This window comes from Mirounga leonina, unplaced genomic scaffold (genome assembly GCF_011800145.1).
Source record: "Mirounga leonina isolate KUSES-001 unplaced genomic scaffold, KU_Mleo_1.0 Mir_173, whole genome shotgun sequence".
Taxonomy (NCBI): Eukaryota; Metazoa; Chordata; class Mammalia; order Carnivora; family Phocidae; genus Mirounga; species Mirounga leonina.
In genome coordinates, this window is record NW_023270447.1 from 36,718,606 (window position 1) to 36,726,403 (window position 7,798).

The 7,798-nt window shown below is 37.4% G+C and overlaps 1 pseudogene; it reads left to right on the forward strand.

Moving 5' to 3' along the window:
• Positions 1–262: 262 nt before the first annotated feature.
• On the forward strand, positions 263–6,681 carry LOC118018950 (annotated as a pseudogene).
• Positions 6,682–7,798: the final 1,117 nt, after the last annotated feature.

The following is a 7,798-nucleotide window of genomic DNA, read 5'->3' on the forward strand; positions in this document are numbered from 1 at the left end:
AAGACTGCTATTTAAAACAACTTGATTTCCAAACTTGTATCATGTAGTAACTAGAAAGATTAAGGAATAAGAAGACACTGACTTACAGAACGAAGTGCAAGACTGAAAAAGTTCATGCACTATGAAAGCAGAAATAGAAAGCACTCATCTATTATGTATGCTGTCTTATCTGATGCAGTGAGAAACTTGACCATCTTTCAGAAGAGTTTATTAGTTTTAAATTGTCAAGTTTACCCTGACTAAGATCATTATGCAGGATGTTATGTCGTCAAACAATAGAGTAACCATTTTCAGAAATAGAGGATATGACCATGGTACTGCCACTCCCCTATGCAGCTGCCTTGACAGTCTCGCTAACACATCATGACATCCTTTTTCATGAGACAGACTCATCCTCAAAGTGCTCCTCAATGCATTCTTCCAGCAGTCACTGTTGGCCAATTGAACTTGCCACAGAAGATAAAACTATTGTGTCACTCTGACTTTCCCGTTGAGCCAATGACAGTTATCTTTGGGGATCTCAAATACTCATTTCCTTGCCATTATTGATTTCCCTGTCAATATTCACAGAAGTACTCACCCTATGACAAGCTCTTAGAGCAGCTAGCAGGACACCTTGTGGAGCCAGTGAAAATAGCTGCTTACCCATACTGATTTTAAGCAGCATTTACTTCTTGGGGATTATTCTTTGTTTCCTTTTCTATAACATTATGGATGCTTTCAATGCTCATAGGTGACAATAATGCCTGAAGTGTCATCTCATGGTCAACCCAATCCAGTCCATATCTAGAGATGTGGGTAGGTCATCTACACAAGGCAAGAGTATCAGAAAGGCTTCTTTGTTTACACAAAAGAGTATCAATTCTACCACATACTCCTTTCATTTTTAAATATCTTGATCCAAGCACAATTGGCAAAGAATACTTGAAAATATAATCTTTGGCCTTAAACTATTTGCTTTCCAGCTCATCGTCAATCTTATCAGGAAAAAACTATTTTATCTTCCAAATTCCTTGGTCCTCCATATTTCCTCTCTTATCTCATAATCCAGCTCAGGGTTACCTAAAAGTCTATCATTAAAATACTGGCAATTTCACAACCTTTGCCAACTATACTCTTCTTACAGGTGATAGACAGATTGACACAGATAGATACAGATATTGATAGATACATAGATAATCTATTTTGAACTAACTCACTTTTTATAATCTTTTGTTTGTCCTAAATAACAACATCCATGGACTACTTATATATTTTTCTGATATACATTTAAACACCATAACCATTACAATTTAAAATGATTTAGCACCACCTAAAATGTTCTTAACAATGAGTATAATCTCTTTGAGAAACAATGATTTATACCAGCAGTTCTCAATACTGGCATATCAGAATCACCTGAGAAAACTTTTTTAAGAATTCCAATGTCTAGATCTCACCCAGACAATTAAATCTGAATGAAAATGTCTGAGAACAATGGTATATCTAAAAAAGAAAAAAATAATCACGTAGAAGATCCTCACTCTAACCTGTGAGCCGTGTGAAAACCTCAAGATAGACACTTTCAATTTAAAAATGACTTGAGAGCTGCATTACTAACTTTGGGATTTCTTCCCAACAGGAATTTAGAAACTAGCATTCAATTTCTATCCTAATCAGTGGTTCTAATTTTAAAAAGGTGAGTTGTTATTGGCTACAAAATTTAATTTTTCAAAGTTCATTTAAACTGAACAAAACAATTTTTTTTAAAGATTTTTTTTATTTATTTGACAGAGACACAGCGAGAGAAGGAACACAAGCAGGGGGAGTGGGAGAGGGAGAAGCAGGCTTCCTGCTTAGCAGTAAGCCCGATGTGGGGCTTGATCCCAGGATCCCGGGATCATGACCTGAGCTGAAGGCAGACATTTAACTGAGCCACCAGGCACCCCAAACTGAGCCACCCAGGCACCCCAAACAAAACAAATTCTTTGTAGAGTAATATAGAATTTTTTATGTTCTTTCACCTGTACGCATCGGACTTGGCTATGAGTTCTTTAAGAACAGGACCTTTATCTTTTTCACATATATGCATCTATGTGTCTAAGATCTCAAGCAGTGTCTGGCACAAAGTAGACCCTCAATAAATGCCCATCAAAAAAATGAATAAGTAAATATGTATAGCTCTAATATTTATAAGATCCAACTTATGTCAAAAACATTTAGGGGTGCCTGAGTGGCTCAGTCTGTTAAGCATCTATCTTTGGCTCAAGTCATGGTCCCAGGGTCTTGGGATCAAGCTCTGCATCGAGCTCCCTGCTTAGCAGGGAGAGTCTGCTTGTCCCTCTCCCTTTGCCCTTCCACCCCACTTGTGCTCTCTCTTTCTCTCTCAAATAAATAAATTATTTTAAAAAAATTTTATAATTACTTCCCATCTCACTTGGACCTCATTATCCCTTTTGCAAGGTTTTCTTATAAAGATTCAAAAGATAATGACTAAAGTTTTCTAAAATCTCATCCCTTACTAAAAAGTAAAGTAGTAGTTAGGTGTGAAATGCCATCTTAATTATCTGTTTTCACTGCACATGTTTTAGTGTTTGAGATCTGAGGAGCTCCCATCAATTTCAGAAGAGGTGATTGCTTCTAACCATTACAACTGGCAGCATTTCATTCATATCCAACCACTGGCCAGTGCCCAGCACATACTATGCACTCAATATATCTGAAATGAGGATTTGAACAAACATGGCTTGTGGAATATAATCAAAACACTTTTCAGTGGAGAAGTATTTCCCCTACCACTGGATGAAACCCCTGGCAAGCTCCACGACTTATTACCAAGAACATTTAACCTTCAAAAAGCTCTTTTTCATCATCTATAAAATAAAGGGCTGGTACTACATACCAAGTTTTCCATTCTAGTTTTAACATTCTCTCTTTTTTAAAAGTGTACAATTCAATGGTATTAAGTACACTGATATTGTTGCTCTATTTCTAATATTCTAATAGCATGATTTAAAATTTTCTCTATCAGATCTGGATATGTCTTAACTTTTTTTTCTCATTCATAATTTCAGGAGATGGGATGACACTTTGAATTTCCACAGAGATCCCACTATGATTATAAATATTGATCTCACCCACCCTTCCCATCAAGGTCAGGATCTGTGCATACAGTGGATCCTGACAGAGCTAAAATTACTGACCTATGGAGAATGACATACAATCTGCCTGATGATTTTAATATCCTCTTGTCAGGCACTTGCCTCTTTTCCTTTGATTTGAGAAGGTTTTAGTTTCCATTTAACTGACACATGTATTCAACATGATTTCTTTTTCCCCATCAAACTTTTGGATAGGTGCCACCAAATCTGCACATATGGGCACCTTTCATACAACTCATGGAGAGATATATATTGGAAACTTCCCTCACCACCACTATAAATTTCTCATACAAAGAACTGGTGCTCACATTTTTTTGAGCTCCAAGAGCAAGTGACGGCAAAATACTGGCAACTCATATTATGCTGGTATTTTTAACCGAGGCATAAAAAGCTGCTGCGATTGCATTGTCTCTGACTAATGTTCTTATTTTCTTCAGAATTAAACCAGAACCAATTCCTCCATATGTTGCAGACAAAGACAAAACAATTTTGTTCTGTTCCCTTCTACTTTACATCTGAAGCCCAAGCTTTTGATTTTCTTATCTTGAAGAGAGATGTCAGAAAGAAATTTTTTTTTTTTGTTCCATATAGTTGAGCCAGTAATGAAAGATGCAAATTAAACCTTGCATTCTACTCTCTAGTACTAAATGAAAGGAACATAGCCCTAGTGAATAACAGCCAAGAAACTGAACTGTATCCTGAGGGGACAGGAAGAATAAACATGGCAGGATATTACTGAGAGCAGCACTATTTTGGAATGTAGATATCACTGGTGTCCCTTCCTCTCAGAGAATACATATTATACTAGAAATAAGCATATGTGGGTGGTGAAAAATCCTCATGTGAAACCAGGATAAAACCCATTGCCCTCTGTTTCTACTTTGGGGGAAAATAGCCAAGAGGTTGATGAAGAACCAAGGAAGTTGGACCACATTCTTCTTTTTATCCATATTCATTTATTTATTCCTTCTCCTTTTGTATCATAGATGGTTATTAAACAACTGTATATCAGCATTGTGCTAGCCTCTGAGAACACAAATATAAGTTGTTAGCCATCAATAAGCTAAAATCAAGTTGGAAAATAGTCACCTACACAGATTCTTATAATACAAAGCTTTCTAAAGATCATGATCCTGAATTAAATTTTGCTTTAGTAAACACCAAGCATAAATTTAACTAATTAATAGCACTTCACACTTGTAAAATTTGTTCTTTACCACATTCACACATACACACTTATCCATATTAGTTATTAAATGCTGAGTGTAAATTAAACTTTAAAGGAAGGAGGTAAAAATGGTGTGGAAGTGGGAATGGTGTCATGCCAAATAGAGGAACTTGCATGAGAAAAGCTTAGAGAAACAGTTCAGTGTACTGAACAGATTATCAGCCGTTTTGAATGGCTGGAGTGCAGAAAAAATTAAATAAGATGACCATGTAGTTTATTGTCCAAAGTGGGATAGTTTTGAAAGCAAAAAGGAATGTTTGAATAATTAAAATTGTATAATTTAAAACATTTATATATTGACTTAAAACTACTACATTATTATTATTATTATTATTATTATTATTATTATATTGTTAGGGTTGCAACATAAGTCTTCCATAATTAAATTCAAAAAATAAAATTCTTTGAGAAGTTAAAATATATCTATGTACATTAAAACAAACAAAAAACCCGCCCTTGATTATCTGAAACTTACAAATATAACATAAGCAGAATAATTATTCTTGATATAGATATTTGCATTTAACCAGCTTCCAAGACAGTACACGTGTTGGCAACATTAAGTACTTCTTCCTTTATCCCCAAGACCCAAAATGTTGAGCTATTCCTAGCCATCTTTTTTTGTTTATTAACAAATATTCTGCATTGTGTCTTTGAAAGGGAGATGATAGTTATATCATATCTGGAAAGGCCTGGGCAAAAGAAGATGGTTATCCAAAGACATCTGTAAAGATACTGAGACCAACGTTGGCAATGAGTCCACATCAACACAGGGAATTTCTGAAGAAAGAGATGTGATATTGCCACATGGTTTGCAGAAGGGTGTTGTTCAGAGAGCCAACTTTCTAGAAACCTGTGAACTGGAAAAGCACTAGGAAATCCCCACAGTGAAAAATATTAAAGGTTCCAAGAATCCACTGTGCAAGAAAACCCTTCAGATGTGAGGAGTGTGGGAAATGCTTCAGTTATTTTTCTTACTATGTTAGACACCAGAGAATCCACACCGGGGAGAAACCCTTTGAGTGTAATGAGTGTGGAAAAGCCTTTAATGACAATTCTTCATTAATTCGGCACCAGAGAATCCACACTGGAGAGAAGCCCTATCAATGGAAGAGTGTGGGAGAGCCTTTAATGATAATGCAAATCTGATCAGGCATCAGAGAATCCACAGTGGTGACAGGCCTTATCTCTGTGGAGAGTGTGGAAATAGTTTTACTAGTAGTTCCGGGTTTGTTATACATCAGAGAATCCACACTGGGGAGAAACCTTATGAATGTAATGAGTGTGGAAAAGCTTTTGTTGGTAATTCACCACTACTTCGACATCAGAAAATCCACACTGGAGAGAAACCTTATGAATGTAATGAGTGTGGCAAAAGCTTTGGAAGGACTTCTCATCTTAGCCAACATCAACGTATTCACACAGGGGAAAAGACTTATTCTTGTAAAATATGTGGGCAGGCCTTCAATTTTCATACAAAACTAACTCGGCACCAGAGAGTCCACAGTGAGGAGAAACCCTTTGACTGTGTAGATTGTGGAAAAGGCTTTAGTGCTCAGGAACAAATTAAAAGGCATCTAAGGATCCATATTCAGGAGTCTTCCTGTTTATGTGATGCCTGTGGAAAAGTCTTCACTAGCAAAAGAAATTTTCTTCAGCATCAAAGAAACCATACTGCAGAGAAACCCTATGAGTGTGTCAAGTATGAAAAAACTTTTAGGACTTCTTCCAAGCTAGGTCATCATGAGCATGTCCACCCTGGAGAGAAACCTGTCGTCCTGGACATCTGTCATTTTGGCCTCCCAGAATTTTTCACCCCCTTTTACTGGTGATAGTACATGAAATTTCCCTTTGGATTTCATCTTCCACTCAGGAGGAGGATGTGTGACACAGGCCTGGCTCAGCTGCACATTCCTTCCCCTAAGCCATAGTTGTTGGTTCAGATGTCAGTAGTTTACCCAACTAGGTCCAATTACAGTCCCAGGACTTGGCAAGAGTTAATAGGAAGAAATACTCTTCTTTTTCCCCTTAGTCTTAAAGCTGAGAGGAACTCTTAGATTCTTGCAGAGGCTGAGGAGAAAGTCAACACAGCAAAAAAGAAATCAGAGTTGAAGAGCAATCACCCTCAAAGCTTCTGTTTGAACAACTACATTAAACCATATCTGAAGCCAGAAACAAACAAACAAAAAAAGAAGATGGTTATCATTGATAATCTTTCAGATATAGTTGTGTTATAGAGAGAACTGTCTTTAATATACAAGCAACTCATCATAGCTAGTTAAGACATGACAAAAGCTGGAAGTATAAAATAGAATAAATCCATCCCTGCTTATTTGAATGCAACTATTAGTAATAACACCTTATTTAATCAAATGAAAAATCCTGGGCAAATACTAACCCAGGTAGGGCTCTCAGACAATAATTCATAAATCTGAATTGTTTTACACAGAGAAGATGTGTGATCAGCTGACAATTAAGATGATGGTAGAATAAAAAGCTAGGGAAGGAAGCAAAGGCCAGATCCTTTTTAAGGAAGCTTAGAATTAAGTAAGGGGAAATCAGTGAATGAAGAACTGCAGACAGAACTGTGTTTCAGTCAGAACACTGTGGCTGCTTTCTGAATATGAATTTTGAGGAGGCAGAGCTATTATATTAATTATACTAGAGATTGCAAACCGGGAGCTGATGAGCTACATCTAACCCATGTGTGTATGTGTATAGTTTTAATTTATTCTCTGCTTGTTTATTGCTAACATGCAATTTGATGAACTGAATTTTCAGTTTAAGCAATTAAAAAGCAGGAAATTTCACATAAAAATTCGGGCTGCTGGCTTGAATTGAAAAACTGGGGGGCGCCTGGGTGGCTTAGTTGGTTAAGCATCTGACTCTTGACTCTTGATCTCAGTTCAGGTCTTGATCTCAGGGTCATGAGTTCAAGCCCAGTGTGGAGCCTACTGAGGAAAAGAGAAGAGGAGAAGAAGAGGAGAGAAGAGGAGAGGAGAGGAGAGAAAAGGAGAGGAGAGGAGAGAAGAGGGGCGCCTGGGTGGCTCAGCTGGTTAAGCACCTGCCTTCGGCTCAGGTCATGATCCCGGAGTCCAGGGATCGAGCCCTGCATCGGGCTACCTACTCAGCGGAGAGCCTGATTCTCCCTTTCCCTCTGCCTACTTGTGCTCTCTATCTCTCTGTCAAATAAATAAATAAATAATATCTTAAAAAAAAAAAAGAAAAGGAGAGAAGAAAAATTGGAAGCTCTGGGGTTTGAAGACCCGCTTTTCTGGGTGACAACAATTGGCAAAAGTTGAGTAGCATTTGCCTTTTAGCATGCAGGATGCACCTTCCAACTTGACTGCCTGACCTGCTTTCACTAACACACACTAAATGCCTGGGCTTGTGGCACTAGAGTTGGGAACTTCCAGTATACACTACCTAT